Source organism: Symphodus melops (genome assembly GCF_947650265.1).
Source record: "Symphodus melops genome assembly, chromosome: 12".
Lineage (NCBI taxonomy): Eukaryota > Metazoa > Chordata > Actinopteri > Labriformes > Labridae > Symphodus > Symphodus melops.
Window position 1 is genome coordinate 3,489,986 of NC_136702.1, and position 17,479 is coordinate 3,507,464.

The following is a 17,479-nucleotide window of genomic DNA, read 5'->3' on the forward strand; positions in this document are numbered from 1 at the left end:
TGATATTTGTTGGATTTGATCTAATATCTGAAATCACTGCTGCCTCTTATTGTATTAGACACATTTGAATCCTGGTTTACTTCAAGGGAAAACAGTATTGCAAGATTTTCTGTGTGAATTTAAAACTGTTTGCAAATGAATAAATTACGTTTATAAAGCACATATTTCTAATCATGTGTCACTAAAGGTAATTCGGTCTGCTGTCCAATCCCCGGAAAGGATTTTTCTTAACTCTTAATTTTCAAACTCTGTTTGTCTTTTACTCTATTTTAGTAAGCATTACATTTCAAGGAAAAAGCACAAAAAACATTTGGTTTGATTAATATACATTAAGGGCATATACAGTATATATGGGATGTTCAGCAAACAAATCAGGGCATGATCAAACGTAGACTGGAGTTATGAGAACAGATCAAGAAAAAGGACGTTTTTTTTGTTTGTTTGTTTTTTTTTGTATGGCCAACTGTCTTCACTTCAGGTCTGTTCTCAAAATCTCTTCTGACCGTCCTGCATACTCAACAATAACCCACCCTCTTTGCCCCTCGCTTCTTCGACAGCATGCCCTGTTGGCATGACGCCCAGACAAGCTGGTGATTTATAAATTTGCAGTGATGGCGGCCTTGCCCACGCGTCTTTGACTTTGCTGAAGATGTGCTCCTTTTCATTAAGGCGGCAGAAATGACAGAGGGCCGCCTGTATTCTGCAGAGAGAGGGATAAACAACACATAAAACATAGGGTCGTTGGTCACGGACAGACAATTTGTGGTGGTTAGGCTGTGTTTAGCTGCAGGTGTCCTCTCTCTGTCCCTTTCTTCTTCTTCTCTCCATCTCTCATGAATTTCCTTCTCCTGTACTTTGCTCTTGTTTTTAAATCAAAGGGTGACCTGCAGGTGATGTGAATGGGTGTTTTCTAGTTGCTGCATATTTCAGTGAGATTTATGAAAGCAGGGAGCTCCTGGTGTTTGTTCAAGTCTTTCTTCTTTTATGAGTTGTGTGCACTTTGGATTAGTTTCATCAAACACTAAAAAGCAAGTAATGCATTTGGAATCATGGCTCCCTGCAAGATCTGCGGGAGATTGAAGTTTTAACTTGTTGTTTTGTAATTTCCATGTGCGGTCTCTGTTCTGCAGGTGTTGACAACTCAATATAACAGCTATTACACTTGAGCATTTTGTTTACACAGAAACTTGCTTGTCTTATGAACTTATGCAGCTTTGTATGGTGACAGTGGTGTAATGGGATTTTCTGTGCTCTCACTCTACTGGCTAAATGCTAAAACTATGAAAGATTCAAAGGAAACATAGTTCAGCTCCATTTTAATATTCATATGTACGATAATTATATAACATTATTTCTAAAACGCTGATTTTGTTGTGCTCTTTGGGTCTGTTGATGTGCAGTCATTCTCTATGTGAGGCAAAATGTGATATAATATGACTCTACCTACTTGTCAGTCGACATAGTTCTTTGTCTTCTGGTAACGGCTTCCCCGCCCTCTGTCAACCAATGCATGATGTGGCTGATGGAGAGGCACAGGACCGCACAGTTGCACTCACAGACCTTTTACACCGCATGTCACACTTACCCATTCGCTCCCACTGACACACTGATGGCAGTGGTTGCTATGTAGGGAGACCATCAGAAGTAACCAATCGCATTCAGACGAAGCAGCCGGAGCAATGTGGGGCGAAATGTCTTACCCAAGGACACATCGGACATGTCACTGCAGGAAATGCTCGAACTTCCGGTTGAGAGACGACGACTCTACCAACTGAGCCACAGCCACCGACTACTGCTACAACTAGCTATAACTTTGCTAAACGTTGCTTAGTGCTGTCCTCATTGTAGATCAGTTGGGTCTTTGTCGATAATCATTTGGATGCTTTACACCTAAAGATAGATTGCTTGTTGATTATTGACATTATCGACTTTCATCAGCATCATCTCACGTCTTTTAGTCCCATAAGTGTTGTCAAAGCTTCTACAGAGAAGGTATTTTAATGCTAACAAAATGCTGTGATGAAGAAGATACCAATATGACCGAGTTACGAGAGGCCGCCATGAAAGCTAGCGTTATAGACATTTGTTCTCGTCATTCCAGTTGTAGAAACAAGTTATTTAGAGAGCATGGTTCCCCTAATTTGTAATCACTGTGGATCAGCATTAAATAGCATTACAGCTCTGAAAAGCAGCAGCATGACCTCGCTGCTATATAGAAATATTCTGAAATGAAGTGACCTGGCCCTGGTCCAGCATAGCTGCCCTGCATCTGCTGACAACAGCCATTCGATACTGAGGACGGAGGACAGGACGAGTTCTCTGTGCTACTGTATACCAGCATGTGTGTGTGTGTGTGTGTGTGTGTGTTTGTGTGTTTCTGACACTCCCTGTGATCTAATGCGCTGGCTCTGGCCTCCAGGGACACCCAGACAGCTGGCTGGCACACGGATGTGACAAAGACTAAAAGACTGGAGCCACCTCAAGTCCTCCTCCACTTCCTCTAGTGCCAGTTCTCTGTGTTGTCATTCTGTCTCTTTTTTTCTGTGCCAGAGTAACACGCAACACAGGTGGATTATTTCAAAGCCTACTGTAAACCCAAGGCTATGAGCAAAGAAAAGAAGATGTGCAAAACTGACAAGTGCGACTGTGAATTTTTTTTGGCAGACGATAAAAGCATTGCTTACCACTCAATCACACATATCTGTAAGCACCTCTGAGTGGATGGTGAACCGTGGCGCTCATCTTTTGTAATGGATGCCTTGGCTGTGAAGCTTTAGTATGCCTTGCTTGAGCGTTTTATGTTTAATCAACCACATTCTCCATAAATTGCTGCGTTTTTATTGGCTCTCTTGCTGACTGAGTTAAACCTGTTCCAGGCTCACTGTTTGTCCCATAAATGTATCACAGCGGAGCATTAATTGTGCTGCATATATTAAGGTTAAGAGCACAGCATTCTGCCTTCCCACTTGTTTTTGCCTCATTTACTTCAGTTACTTAACGCAAGGGCACTTAAATCAATAGCTTCTATCAAAGTTCCTCATTTAGAAGCCATGGAAATGTATTTCCCCCCCCAGTCGATGCAGTTTAGGCAATGAGATGTTCATGAACTCAATTATCCAAAGCTAATATCAAAGGCTAAACTTAGAGCTATACATGCTTGTTTTACTAGAATCTAAATACAGCTGTTGGGTTGTCAAACTTGATCAGACTAAATTTCCTCTGTTCTTATTCCTGAGTCAAACACCAACTCTTTGTTACAGCCCTTAAAACAGACGTGATTTTAGCCTGATGTTTAGTCCCAGCACTTGGGCGTTTCATCCAGACGTCTACATTTACTGTTGCATCGTAGATGGAAGCCAGAGGTAATTGATTCTTTCTTTCAGTCGGCATTTTGTTTAATGCAGAGCACTCTGGTCAGGTTGAGTCTCATCTCATTGTAAAAGATCCACATATAATCCACATAATGCAATCTGCACCCAGGGGTTCGGATTTAAAACATGGGAAGTGTTCTCTTTCCCATTTATAGTCTATAGACCAATTACGTATCAGCGGGATGTGTGTAGGATAAAAGCATCTTTCTAAAAACCAAGAGCAGATTGAACTCAATCAGCCATAACATCTGCACCAAGCTGACTGTTTGGTTTGGCGTTCCTATATCCATATAATGTTGTGTTTTACGTTGCAGGCGGATTGAAGTCTGAGGAATCTTTTGAAAGACACTAAAAGGTAGCTTTTGCAAATCGTCCTAATTTGACAAATTGGGGGCCGAGATATTCATAAACCAGGAATAAAGACCCCATCACGTACAAGATGCATTAGTATACTTTGTGCATCTGAATGAGATGCTAAGCGGCCAAGTAAAAAACCTTCGGGTGCTTTTTCACCTAGCATGTGAAGGTAATGTTCATTGAAGTGAAGTGTTCTAACAAACCCAGAATTGTTCTCAACCCACCGCCTGTATGCAACAAAGTGAAATGAAGCAGAAACTGAATGAAGTTGTTGTAAAGCTTGGAAGTAACATTGAGAGAGGTCTCATTCATGCCTGGCTGAATCTCACGGAGCTTTGATCTGCTTCCCTTTGAATCCCAACTTTGATTGGACCGTAGACTTCTGTGAGGAAACGGGCTTTCTCCGCTTGGCTGATGGAACCTGAATTATGTATGTATCACTTGCAAACTGCCTCGCGTTGATGTATGTGCAGCTTCTGCAGAGGGCACCTTAAGGTTATTTTAAGGTGTTGTCTGAAGCGGACTAATTATGTTGTGTTGGCATGAACGTTTCTTCTGGGTAAGTTGGAAATCAGTCGGAAGCAGACTTTCAAATGACGTCGATGACAATGAACACACATTCAGACAGTGTAACATGCTTCCTTTCATCCCAACCCCCCCCCCCCAGGCCATGCTCCCTTTGAACCCAAATTAATAGCCTCCTTTACTGCATCACATGTTATCTGAAAACATCTCTCTGGTCTGCAATTCAATCTTAATTGCTTAGTGCCTCCATTTCAAGAGTTGTTAAGCAAACGGCATATATGACGGATGACTCTCTGGCAGTAAACACCAAATTACTTAATCAAACGTTGCCTCAATCTTCCGGCTGTCTTTTCGGAAAGTCAGGAAGTCTTTGCTGTCATCCCGGGAGATGAGTTCGATAAAAGGCGAGGGCATTGTAACCTGCCACTTTCTTTGCTTTCATTACATCTGCATACCAAAATGATAAATGAGGGTTTTATTCCTGCACTTTAAAAGATGGATTGGAAGCTCAATTTCAAGCCTGACGTATGTTAAATGGCCTAATTCTTGCTGTCTCCTGCACCTCCTCTTGTCGCACTTTCAACATTTATCTCTGTCTTTTCTTCTCTCCTATCAACCCCCTCATCAGAAGCTACTTTCTAATTCTTGACTTCTCTTATTTCAGGCCTCTCTTGTGGCACTCTTTTCATTCCTCGCTTGATGTCTCTTACAAAGTTTCTGCTTTCTACTCAAGCGTTCTCTCAATTTCTGAGGCTTTTTCAGCCTCTGCTCCAGGTGGAATTGTCCACTGATTAAAAACCCAACGTGGACCTGGACCTCTGTGTCCACCTGACCAAGCCTGACTCGGGAAGATACATCAGTGTCAGCTTTATTCTATCAGTCTGCTCTCGTTCCACATCCACCCCGCTGGCGACTCCTAAATGAAATGAGCCTCAGATTGATTGTGTTTAGGTTTCGGAGACAATGAGATGGTGAACTTTTTGTATCTGTTGTCAAGTTCAGTTTTGATGCAGGTTTTAGTTGCGGTAACCATTGATGTTGAGGATCTTTGTTGGGTTTCCCGCTGAACTCCACCAACACAAAGAATTTTCATCTCATGAGTATCAAATGTACAAAGCCTTAAGGCTAGAATGGTGGGTCACCAAAGTATTTTATCTTTTTTTTTTGCAGGGCATAGACATCACTTCTTCGCTAGCAGGAATAAAAATGATGGACCTGTGCAAAAGTGTAGCTCTAGGCTTAGGATGGAGTCCATGGGTGGAGATACCAGGGGGAGGAGAGGGTTTTTTTTTTTGAATCCCAGAAAAAGTGTAATCAGGCCTTGTTAGAGCCAGAAATGTAACAACGATCCAAAATGTTAAAAAAATTTTTTAACGAAACCCAAGACCCAAGGCTCTAACAGGCCCCCACATACAGTATGCACCGATCCCTGACCCCATAACTATCCAACACCTCAAGGATGAACTGGAACACTAATGTAGTGGCACTCCGTCTCTTTCTTTGTCCTTTGTACCACTTGTTGGAGTCAACTCACAGTATTTGCAACGCGAGCGAAAAAACGACAACTTTTTCTTCGTTTTAAAAGGTTTACTGTAAAAAATTCAAAGTAAAATAAAAGTACAACAAAGGTCGAAAGCACGGTCAAAAAACTGTGTTGCTTCCATCAACACTTGACTCCATCTACCTACGTTACATGCGTCACATTTAAATACGCAGTGATGTCATAATCAAAAACATTTAGAAACATAAAAAATTATTTATAATGACTAAATTATGACTGTACAAACCATTTTAAACATTATGAATTACATGAACTTACTGAAAATCAAATTTTGATCATTTTTAACTAAATATTTATAATCAAATCAACAATAGGCATATTGGCTCTTACAACAACCTTGAGCCAGACCTTATCACCCAACATCACTGATGGTCCATCACAGGAATCCTCTTGAGGCAGAATGTAATCAAATCCCTGCAACTGTATGACTGATGGTGATATAGCAGCAGATTAATGGCCTGAGTTTTTGACCATGATATTCAGTTAGCTCACCCAAGTGTAATGCGAGCTTATCCCCAACATTTTGAACATGTAGATTGTCAGGGGTGTTTATCAAGTGTAAAAAGGTCCTATCACCACAGATTTGGTTCATCCCTAGCAGGGATATTATGGATTCCCAAAGTGAATCCATGTGGAGAGAGTTTCTGCCTTACATTTGGAGCTTGGCCTGTTTTGCAACTCTGCAGGCTGAAAGCTGTTTTAGCTTTATGCAGAAAGTAAATTAGGCTGATGGGAACTTTTCAGTCAATTTCCTCTTCGCAATTTACATAGTGGAGAGTATAAAAGCATATGAGCTATGCAGCTCAGAAAGACTACTGATTGCCATAACACAGCTGATTCCCTCTCTGTTTGAATATGCTTTGATGCAGCTGCATAGAGACGAGAAAACAAATGTAGTTTCACACTTCTTCAACCTGTTCTCCCCCAAGGTGCATTTTTCTCTGGATGTGTGTGCTGCTGCAATGCGCCCTTCCCCTCTCTTGTTTCCTCCTCCTCATCACCCACCGTCTTTTCTTTGTACAGCTTATTCTTACTTTTGCCTCCCAACTTCTCTTTTCTGCTAAGCTCACCCTCGTCCCTTGGTGGTGTCCGATCAAAAGGAGAAAACAGTGTTATCTTTTCTTTTGCTACCTCTGGAAGACAATTGGCCTTTGGCTTAAAAATAATAAAATAAGTACTTCCGCTTCTTATCCTCAGGGGCCCTTTAAGCCCAGTTTCCGGAGTGAATATATATGTGACCGGCAGGTGCAGAGTTCCCTTCTCCTTTCAGTGTTACATACAGTTTGCCAGACAGAAGTAACCACTTCAGGACTGCATGAAAGACAGGATCAGTTTTTTCTTTCCGTGTTTTGGAGTGCAGCTGCTCTCCGCCCACAAAGTCAGGGGATTTGGATGGATGGTATAGCTGGGCATGTTTTAATGATGCAGTTACTGGCTGAGTGTTTCTTTTTTCGAGAAGTACGGTAGAAGAAAAGTGAAAGGGAAATGGAGATCAAGTATTTGGGATAATGAGGGAAGGAGGGTTTAAGTGAGCGCTGTTGGGGATGATCTCTCAAAGCTTCATTCGGAAGATTCAAGTTTCAGGATTAGCGATGGAGGCCGGAGGCTAAAGGCTGAGGCTCTTTCACCAATACTTACACTTACCTGATTTGACGACTGTGATCTCAGGGTTCGAGTTCAATTTGTAACCAAAGTTTATTTCAAGGATTGCTTTGAACATTGAACCAATTAGAAGTTAAAAGTTCAATTGAGATATCTATCTTTTGTTATCTGTGTAGTCTGAAGGATAAGAGACTCCAGAGAAAGCCCCATTCATGTACTCAAACTGCATGTAGCTGCAACCTGAAAGAGATATAGATGAGATAAAGAGAATGTTAAATAGGATTGTTTATCGCCATTTGGGAAGGGACACAAAGAGGTGAAAGTCTCATATTTGTTCAAAGAAGTTCCCAACACTTTGAGCAATGTGGCCAGTTGAATACTAAGTGGAAATAATCTTTGTGACCTACGTTAGGTTGCCCTGAAGGGCCTGCGACCATTAACAGAACTTTTAGTGCTGGCAGTGCCCACAACCTAAGTTTCAGAGCACTTCGGGGCAAATCTAACTTTTGCTTCCCTCAGTAGTGACAGTAACGTATTCTTAATATGTACCTTTTCATCCAACGAAATATCATGGCGGAAAATAAATTGTGTCCTGGCAATAGTGGTGCTTTTTAAAAACTAGCTTATAACAGGCATCCTATGAGAAACTTCTACACTTGTATAGATGTTTTCTTAGGGCGTTGGAGCGGAAAAAAGTAAACAAACTTAAAGCTTTCCATTGAACAGTCTGCCAAAAGTCTGACTCAGCCACAGCTCAACATTTTTGCCAAACAAACCTTAATATTCAAGGGCATATTTTGTGGATGAAACTTAAAGATTCATCCACAAAAAAAAGCTGTGAAGTCCTGCCAGATACATTACCTTTTAAATACCCTGCATGTTTTATACACTACAATGTGAAAAAGACTTGATTAGAGGTTCTCCTGCGAGCTTAACAAATGGTGATACTTTATGCCTTGAACCGGCAATATAAACTAAACCATCCTGAAGCTGTGTGGCTGTGAGGAAAGAAATACAAAGGAAGGATTTATCTATTGTGAGGATGAGACTCTTCAAAACATTGTGAAAGCTCTTGTTTAGATGATGCTCTAGTTTCTTTTTTTAGTCTTCCACAGTTCACCACTCAGCAAGACTGTACCATTATGTAAAGGACTTTTAAAGAGTGTGCAGTTTGAATGTAAAGGAGAATGTGGTTATGCTCACTAATTCAAGCCACACACAGGAGTCACACCATTGTGGCTTTTAGCTAATTAGGGTTAAAGCATAAAGAGGCTGAATAAGTGACACCGATTAATCCAGCACGCTGAAAAATCCCCCAAATGATTTTAGTCTTTGAGCTAAAAATGATACATTTATTGGGCGTCACACTTCAGCAGCCTCACCAAAGCATCCATCACTTGAACACACTACAGTGTATCACATGTTTTTCATGTTCGTGTCAAGTGCTGTAAAATGGACTCTTTCCACAAGAGTGGCAGGGTCATTTGGCAGCTGTACAATTTGGACGTGTGGATCAATATTTAGCTCAATAAGTATAATTCTGGTCTGTATTCGAGGTGGGTGCTGCTAGCGGCCTGCAGACGGTTCAAACCCCCCCCCCCCCGCTGTGCACTTCACTGTGCAGCAACACAACAAACTGTATTTAGTGCAACCAGGTTCAATTAAAGTCACATGTGAGTAGCCCTTCTTACAAACAAGCGCTAAAGAACACAGAAAACAGTATTTGAAAGAGAAGCACATCGAAGTCCTTCATGGACACACACGTCTTCACACGCACAGACACACAAACACACCGTGATACAGCCACATATTCTCCAATAGTAAACAGACAAGCAGCCCTGGAATCACATGAAGGTGGTTTGAAAGACCTTATCCAGGAACAAAGACATACATGCATTCCTTGTGTACAGACATGCACAGCGAGTACTGCACAAGCAAAACAGGTTAGTTTGAATAGACAGGCCGAGGGTCCATTTTCTCCTTCCTGCTGTTTTTACACATGATCTTGTGAACATTTCTTGACAGCCTACCCTTCTTATTTGTCTAGCATCCAAATCTGGTGTGATCTTTGGGAAACTTAGTCGTAATCATTTTCAAGTAATAAATGCCATATTCTGTGGCTGACATAACTTTTATCCGTCTTTTATGCAACCAACAATGTCACGTTTCTGAGGATCGTTGCATGTAAATAGTGTAGTTACCGCTTCATCACTTCTCTAATTCCATTGGTCAGCCGAGCAGTTTGTAGCGATAAAGCTAACCCTGATATATTAGGAGCCCTGGGCTTTTAAATAAGGGTGCCACTTTATTACCATGAGGTCCACTTGAGCTTTGTGCAGTCAGATAGAAACACATGGACTGGAAGTGGTTTTCACAAGAAAGTACATGAACGCAGATTTAATGGTGTTATACACATTGATGATTGGATCTATGGATGTGTGGACACAAAGAGTCTCAATTAGCATAAGTGATTTTTTTTTTTTTTTAAACCCCTCTGTGGCGTTTAAGCTCAGACTTTGTTTACATCTTAGCTTTAACCTTTCAGCCATTTGTCAAGACTTTTGCAATAACACAAGTGACCTCTCCGCTAACCTGGTGGATTGGTTGTCTCTGGGAGGAGGGAGGCTGGGGTCAGAAGTCACGCCGTATATAAACAGGTGTCAAGTGCTGTGATGGAAAGCCAAGGACATATGAACCTCGGCTGGAAACCCTGCCGGGGCTGCGGAGACGCAGAGCAGAGTAACAAGGGTAATGGATGACTTTACCCGTCAATGTGATGCCATGGTTTCAGTTTACGGGAGTTAGAGCGCCTCATCTGTAAGCGTTGACCTTTAGAAAAGCAGCATTTATGTGCGTGTGTACCCTCCCATGTGACGAGTGTAAGTGCCACCTTCTCAGTCGATCTCCTTCTCTGTTTTCCAGTTCCAATTCATTTGATTTGTTGGGTTTCATAAGCGTAGTAAAATTAACACACTTTCCCTGGTTTTGTTGTTGTTGACCCGAGTCAGGGTCTGAAAGAAGTATGTCCCGTATGAGTAATTCTGGGCTGTGTGCTTGATATTGACATGACTTCGCTTCACTATTAGATTAGGGATGCAAAGACGCAAGGTTCAAGAAGTTCAACATGTTTACCCTAAGACAAGAGGACGAACAGCCAGAGTGCTTGAAAGGCTTAAGAAGGATTCACACATACAGTGTGCGCCGCGGTCTGTCAGCGGCGTGCACTAAGCCGTAGTTAGCAGCCAATCTAGTCAATCATCGCGGGCGCTGCCATCCGTATCCGCAGCATGCTACCAGCACCACGTCGCTCTGCTCTGTTTCAAATATGCTGCAGGTCTAGTTTTTAATGGAATATGCTGCAGACGTCTCAAGCTAGACAGAAGATCAAACCCAGACAGGAAGTCAGACAAGTTTTTTTTTGTGCTCTATTTCTTCCTGAAAGAAAGGTCACAACATCAGCTTTTCTTTTTTTGGATGCTTCTCATAGTCTCGGGTTCCGGTACCTTATTGGTTGTGTTTTTCTTTGTGGGGGGGGCTTATACTTCTGTCTTAATTCCTCCTAGTGTTTTTGTTGTTAAAGGATTTTCTCTGATTACATAATGGATAGAAAGTCATCTCTACCATGACAAACATCACAGTACAGTCTAAACACAGTCTAGCCTCTGAATAGCCTCGTTTCAGCCTTTTCTCTGCATCTCATTTGTTCGCACTGAGGCTGCTCTTGGAGGTGACGCTTCTGTTTGTTGTTGTGTTTGGTTTAATCTGAATTCATCCCGAGGCTGTGACTTGTAAAGATCCAGTCTAAGTGTTGAGGGAGTTTGCTTTTCCCCCTCATGCATGCTCAGGCTTTTAATAGTTTAAGTGGAGGTTATTGTTTTTCAGATCTGTCGACCGGATGTGGTTGCTCTTTTCTGCATTCTGATAAAGAGGACTGAATAATATGTTATATCCACTTTTTATACGGCGTAGATTTTAGATTACATAGAGCAGAAAGTAGAATGTGACTTTTATATTTGAGGGGTCAATGTGATCCACCCTGTTGGGTGAACCGTTCTGCTGGTATTTGTGTCGGTCAGTGAACTCGAGGTAATTCAAAAACGGTGTCATTACATGGTTTGTCTGGCTGACACATTGTTTACTGGGCTGAATGTGAGGGGAAAGAGAAACAGCACGGAGCAGCTGTGTGCTCTTAGTCTGTCTTACTCAATGCACGAGGGCATTTATCAAGATTTATGTTTAGTCCTAATTTGTATAAAATGTATTTAATCCAAGCTGAACTATTTAACTGGATAGATTTAAAGTATTTGGACATAACTCACAGGTAACTGTGTTATTTTTATTCATAAAGAGAAATTATGAAAAGTGTTATTTTAGCAAGCGAGGTTGAAAGACTTTACTGCGTGAGTTTTTATAATGGAGTGTGTGTCCTCGTTCAGTAGACAGTCAGATATAGTGTGGCAGTAGGAAAAAGAGCTTTGTTTAGCAGCAGCATCCCGCTTCTGTCTGATGTAAACTGAAGAGCTGCAGGCAGTAAGTCGTGCCTAATTAGACATATTTCCTTTTCTCCCTGCAGAAGCAACATTACTCTAAGCAAGTATACAGTGTGTGTGTGTGTGTGTGTGTGTGTGTGTGTGTGTGTGTGTGTGTGTGTGTGTGTGTGTGTGTGTGTGTGTGTGTGTGTGTGTGTGTGTGTGTGTGTGTGTGTGTGTGTGTGTGTGTGTGTGTGTGTGTGTGTGTGTGTGTGTGTGTGTGTGTGTGTGTGTGTGTGTGTGTGTGTGTGTGTGTGTGTGTGTGTGTGTGTGTGTGTGTGCGAGAGAGAGATACACTCCAGGAGTTATTTGGTTGTGTGCTCGTGCTGCTTTGTAACTTGCCTCTTCACCTACTTCCCGCTAATTCTTCATTAAACTGTCTGATTCAGTTAGCAGTAACCGGCGCTTAATTAGGAGAATTTGATTTTCCCTGCTGGATCAGATGGCGACCGTTGATAACCACTTCTTACGGAAAAAAACAGGAGGATGCACACCAGCGAGCTGCAGAAGTTTAAAAAGAGCCAAAGAAAGTTTCAGATAGGAGCACAAGGGTGTGAACTGAACCTCCTGACCGCTCCGTCGGTCTCCTGCTGTTATCTAAAGAGCTGCTGGTTATAGAGCATCTCAAGTTCAGCACACACAATGACAACACACACATAAAGAAACACACACACACACACACACACACACACACACACACACACACACACACACACACACACACGCACACACACACACACACACACTGCCCGCCTAACAGCCAGATGACTTTCAAGGCCTGATTCAAGATCAGAAAAGTGGCAAAACAGGAAAAAAGCTTTTCTAATTAGGGCTATTATGAGACTGAGTGAATGTGTGTATGAGCTCACTATCTCGAGAGGAATTAAGTAATTAATACAGAATACCAGAAGATGAATAATAGAAGACTTTCTTAGAAACTAAACTCTATGGGGCCCAAAATAACCTTGTTAATAATGCTGTTACATTAAATCTGTGCTATTCCTGCTGTGTGGAAAGGGTTTGCTTTTAGAAAGAGCTATTAGCTCAGCTAGTGACACCGCTTTAGGCGATGTCAATCTGTTGGAAAGTCGTTTTAATTTTACACTTCCGTTATAACAAAAGATTAACCGTAGCAGGGGATTTTAAACTCTTTTTCACATCACATAAAAGAAAAGTATTGAAATAGGACGAGAAGCCGAGAGACAATTTTTTAGAGTGTGATTCCCCAACTACGTCATAACAACACACATCATCATCGTCGTCACCTTGTACATTCAAATCATCACGATATTGGTGTCCCAGTCTGTGAAGTCACACCACGCTGAGGCATCGCAGAAGCGTGATGTGTCGAGAAACTGAGCGCTCCACCTACACGCCGCTGAGTTTCTTTTAATTTGGAGCTACATTTGTTTTGTTTGTGTAACTGTTGTTAACAGTTTCTGTGTTACATGTTGTGTACTTACATTCTGCCATGTGAGCTACAGCACGTCACAAGTCCGTCAGTTTTCTGGACAATAAAGTTTTACTGAACTCGAGCAGGGTTGAGTTCTTCCAGACTCGTTTCGTCTGTCTGTCTGGTCGGAGGCTGCACGGCAGGACATTTTTATTTGTGCGTGTGTGTGTTTGCGAGCATGTGTGTGTGTGTCTGAAAGGGAGTAAGACTATAGGTCACAGACTAAGCAGTTTATGAGAATTCTTCCTCCTCACTTGTTGCGGTGCATAAAGCCTGATCCCACACTCACATCGGAGATTATGGGGAGTTTTTTTTTTGTTGTTGTTAGAGCGGACGCTTCCTGCAGCTCAGCCCTAAATTCTCAGCTTAGCTCCATGGAAAATCCCATTTAAGGAGTATAGATACCTGGTTCTGTGGATGCTGAACATTAAGCTGGAGAATTTGGAAGAAGAACTTTGAAATCAAAGGAATTGATATGCAGTTTGATTGAAAACAAAGGCTATTTTAGCAGCTCATATATGAGAATGTGCTGTGTTTTTGGACACTTTTTGACACGTTCTGATATATTTCAGTGATAGCCGTGTAATGCCTTATTTTCTAATTTTCTTAATGTTACATAAAGTATAATTAAAGAAGCATTTAATTAGAATAAATTGCAGCAGAACTTGTATGTTGTAAATTTCTCAGTTTGCGAGATGAATGAAGGATTGTTTTATCTTATATATTATCTGTTGCATTCATGCTAAGAAGAAGAAGTTGTATGAAGGCAGAGTTTGTACGACGACATGCTCACTCTCACTGGAGCAATACGACGACACTAATGAATCCCTCTTTTTTTAATTCTTCCTGTTTCTGTGTAAGGTAAAGAGAACAGCAGCCACATCCCGGCCTCTGACACCCCAAGAGGGATGACGAGTCCGAGCAGCTCTTTCAGGTTGCCGTAGAAACCGTCCAGAGCTATTTGTTCCAATTTGCTATGTAGCGTTGAGATCAAAAAGCTTGGAACCCAAACGGCTCTCTGCATATTAGTGCTTGAACACAATTAGGTGCCTGTTCATCTAATTTACATCCATGTTGGTAATTTACAGCTGAACATAATCCAGCTGTCGTTTCCGTGCAGTTTGAGGCTTCATGCGTTTTGTCGGGTTTATGGGTTTAATGTGTTTGAACTGTGTTGAACTCGCTGGTTTGTTATTGTCCGGTTAGGGCCTTAACTCGATGTAAAGGCACCTCACAGGTTCGTCTTTTTGCCCGCCCCCCCCCAAAACCCCCATGAAGTCTGGGTTTAAAAGCCGTTCCTGCTCCGCCTTCTCCTCTCCATTGAAAAGTTGGCGGTTTGTTTACGAGAGCGCCAGCACTTCTTTGTGGCTCCGCGCTCTGCTCATGAGCAGCAATAGTGAAAGACTCACCCCTCCCCCTCCCCCCCCTTTTCTCTCCTTCTCCCCTTTCCCTGCTTCCAGAATCAGTTTGAAAAGGACAGACGGCCCCCCTCAGCCCCCTCTCTACGCCCCCGTGATGCTTAGCTGGTGAGTACACTTTCATCTTTTTCATTCAAAACTTTTCTCCCCACTTTTGTGCATTTCTTCGACTAGTTTCTGCCTCCTTGGCCTAAATTTCTTGCTTTGTTCCTGAGCTAGTTTATTTCTTCTTTTTTTTGTGTGTGTGCAAAATTTTGCTTACAAATTTGAAACTTTTGTCTGTTCCTGTTGAAATCCAGAGACTGAGGGATTACTTTGTCTCTTTTTCTCTGAAATTCTCCATTTCTCTAAATGTCTATCTTCCCTCCCTTCAAATTCTCTCTGGCCTTTGTAAAGGTAAGGCAGCTCTTTTGGTGAAAGTCCTTTATTCTGACTGATTGAAGTGATTTGAAAAGCCACTGCGAGACTAGAGCAGTGGAGGCGGAAAAGAGGTGGAGGGAGGGATGCAGTTGCTTTTTGTGGTTGTTAATGGATGAGTTTTACCTCCCTCTCTCTCTCTCTCTCTCTCTCTCTCTCTCCCTCTCTCCCTCTGTCTCTCTCTGGTGCAGACATCCTTTAGCTAAATTGATTCTGAACAGTCAAACAATTGTTCAGATCAGATGTGACACCAGTACACAACCACCTCTTGACACCACCTGCACGAGAACAGACCAGTGTTGTTTTTAATTGCATTTGCGTGACTGCTCATAATTTGATTTTAATGCAGCCGTGTCACCAGTGAGCCATTGTTGCACATGCTCGCAAGTTCACCCCTTGCAATTAAAAACTACTAAATTTAGTCGTCAACAACCTGGTACAACTAGCAGGCCCATCTGCGTTTATTGTGAAGTTGATATGCTTAATGAAATCTATCTTCAGGATGTGGTTAAAGAACGTGAAAAATTACAACATCACTGTTTGTAATGAGAACAAAAAACAACTGAACATGAACAACTTTGATGGATCACCTGACAATAACATGAAGTCTACTAATATGGACCTCTACTTTATGACCAATTTTAATACACTCTGAACAGCTGTGGTTGTGTGTGCGTTTGTGTCCCATGTTGCTGCATCCATCTTGACTCCTGTGACGCCTGATGAAATAGAAGCAGAACTATATAGAGAAGGTCACAGTAAGAAGAAATGGAAGTTACCGATACAGAGATTTGGTGAAATAGTGTAACAATTTAAAACAACGTCTTGTTAAATATTATACCTCCTTCTACCCCATTCATACATCCATCCTCTCCTGGACTGAACTATCCAGCAGTTTATGTTCATTGTTTATCTTTGGGTAACCGTTCAATGAGAAACAATCCATTAGTGTGACTTTGTTTGCACTGCCATGATTTATGTATATTAATTGATCATACCCATTCTGTTCTCTTCAGGCGTAATTAGAGATTATGTGAACAAATATGTTCACGAGAATACTAAACCAACATAATGCCTGAAGCCATGTTGTGTTCTGCTGTTGCTCAAAACTTGTGTTTCTGCTTCTGCCTGATTTTATCTGATCAGATGAGTCACATTTACTAATGAGTAAAATGTTCGTAACCTTTGATTAATTTGCAGCACAGCCTTGGTTAATCTCGACCATCAGTTGTTAAATTCACTGTTTATTTAGTGTTCATCACCTGATAATGAATAAACCACTTCAAACCTTTAATTCGCCAAACAAACCTTTAATGCCAAAAATGAGACGGTGGAGAGGGACACTTTGAATTGAAGTGGCGCTCTCCCCCTCCTTTCTCTCTCTGTATTTAATATCCCTGAAGGCCAGCCCTGGCATTTGCTTACGCTGTGTTGTTCTACTCCCCGTGCTTAGGGCTCGCCTCCATCTCACTTACTCTGCTCGATTCAATTTGTGGCCTAAATGTCTCTCCCTAATATGTGTCATTGGAGCAGAGCAGCGGTGCTCCCTCTCTGGAAGCTCCTCGCTGTTTATCTTGGTTCTCTCTGCTCCTCTGAGAGGAGATCAGCCGCTCCAGTCGTGGTTGGCATGTTGTCTCCTGCAACCCCGCTGTTGTGTGCTGATATTTAGTTCAGGATGACAATAAGCCGGAAGAAAACAAGCTCCTTTCAGGCCAATAAGAGCGAGAAGAGATTGACTTAGAGAGAGAGAGAGAGAGAGAGAGAGAAAAGTTTTTAAAAAGTGGGGGACAGAGGACTCATCCCTGGATCGGGGATTCTCTCTAAAGCTCTCTGTTTGTGGCCCCTAGGGCCGAATTAAGGGAGCGTCATTATCCTTGGCAAATTACCACGCTGCCTTTGTGGTGCAGCCATGGTACATTAGGGCGCCTTAAAACGTGGCCGAGCCGTGCCCATTCAGCTCACAAAGAGAGGGGGCCGCTGGCAGATCCTTGGCCTGCCTCACAGAGGAGCCATTCACTCCACCTCGGGGGGGTGGTGACGGAGGTGATGGTGATGGAGAGGGTCTCCTGAGATGAGTAAAAATTGCTCAGGAGAAGATGTGACATTGTTTTAAAGCACCTGCCAACTGATGATGTCACCAATTGGGCTCATACAGAGTTGGATTTACTGTGGATATCCAGAATGGCTCAAGATCTGATGAGGAGACTCAAGAACATGGTTTCCATGCCAGGGCAGCCCGATCCACA

General features: G+C 42.1%; 1 protein-coding gene across 5 annotated transcripts in view; it reads left to right on the plus strand.

The window, feature by feature from the left end:
- Nucleotides 1-17,479, plus strand: part of sema5ba (sema domain, seven thrombospondin repeats (type 1 and type 1-like), transmembrane domain (TM) and short cytoplasmic domain, (semaphorin) 5Ba) — a 159,023-nt gene that overhangs the window by 15,712 nt on the left and 125,832 nt on the right. For 3 of the 5 annotated variants that reach the window (XM_079356812.1, XM_079356816.1, XM_079356813.1), the window contains exon 2: nt 14,859-14,924. The exons of the other annotated variants lie outside the window; for them this stretch is intronic. The gene's annotated coding sequence lies outside the window, so the exon portion shown is untranslated. The remainder of the gene's footprint in view (nt 1-14,858; nt 14,925-17,479) is intronic. 5 annotated transcript variants of the gene reach the window in all.